The following is a 1,373-nucleotide window of genomic DNA, read 5'->3' on the forward strand; positions in this document are numbered from 1 at the left end:
GTAGAACAATCTCATTTTCAGGAAGCACAAAGAATTTTTAAAATAAAACAATATTATACTAAAACATTAGAAGAAATAGAAGAAAATATTGCATTCATGACAAAAGAGAAAGTTACTACAAAAAATAATATAGAAAGAGCTCTTGGAAATTAAAAATGTGATAGTTGGAATGTAAAAATGATAGAAGGGGTGGAAATTAAAGTCAGGAGATATCTTCTAGAATATGTAAAAAAGTCAAAGAGATAGAAAATAAGAAGGGGCACCTGGGCGGCTCAGTCAGCAAGTGTCAGACTTTGGCTCAGGTCATGATCTCACAGTTTATGGGCTCGAGCCCCATGTTGGGCTCTATGTTGACAGCTCAGAGCCTGGATCCTGTTTTGTATTCTGTGTCTTCCTCTCTCTACACACCTCTGCCTCTTGCTATCTCTCTCAAAAATAAATAAACATTAAAAAATATTTTAAAAATAAATTAAGAGAGAAAAGATAAGGAACTAATTTTAGGAGATCCAAAAAGAGACAAAGGAGAAGAAAGAAAGGAAATTATTAAGGAAATAATGTAAGAAAAGGTCTTATGTGTGGGAAGCTGCATCGACCTTACTGGATGACACAGTCACAGAGAGGAAATGGCAGACGTTTACACAGCTCCTACCATGTGAGGGGAAACTGGTATCTCCTTCTACTACTACTGCTTATGTTGAAAATAATCCTGTTGTCATTAATTAGGCCTCACAGCATTCCATATCAGACCAATATTCCCCACACGGCTACCACATAAGAAAAAACATTTTCCTGTCCCTGCATAAGATATTTTAGATCAAATAATTATAAATGTTTGACAAAAGGCTCTTCTCATGAGCCTTGCAGACCCAAAATATAGACTTAAAGGAGTTAAAAACACAAAACTTGAATTTGAGTCTGGCCCAGAGAAAAGGAGACTAATTAGGAGATAAGAAATAAATTTAAGGTCAAAAACATAGTCTCTTTGAGTCTGGTCTGAAGAGAATTGGAGCCTAAACTGGAGATTAGAAGTAGAAGACAAGGACAGAACATAGTGCCTTTGCAAGGTCTACCTTCTACCTTGTGCTGACTTCAGTTATGAGGATGGATAAGGATGTGGGAAACCCAGGTCCAAGACCAACACACATAGTGCCCCCATTGTGCTTGCATCAAAGAAAGGACTTTCTCAAACAACTTGTTAGCAAGCATTCTTTCTCTTGTGGTTTGTAAGCCTAATAAAGTGGCTCCTCGCCTATCTGTGTACAGCTTGACCTATGTTTTTTTTTCCTTTTTGTTTTTTTTATTTTTTATTTTTTAAATTTTTTAAAAATAGTTTATTGTCAAATTGATTTCCATACAACACCCAGTGCTCTTCC

The sequence above is a fragment of the Suricata suricatta genome, chromosome 10 (genome assembly GCF_006229205.1).
Source record: "Suricata suricatta isolate VVHF042 chromosome 10, meerkat_22Aug2017_6uvM2_HiC, whole genome shotgun sequence".
Classification (NCBI taxonomy): domain Eukaryota; kingdom Metazoa; phylum Chordata; class Mammalia; order Carnivora; family Herpestidae; genus Suricata; species Suricata suricatta.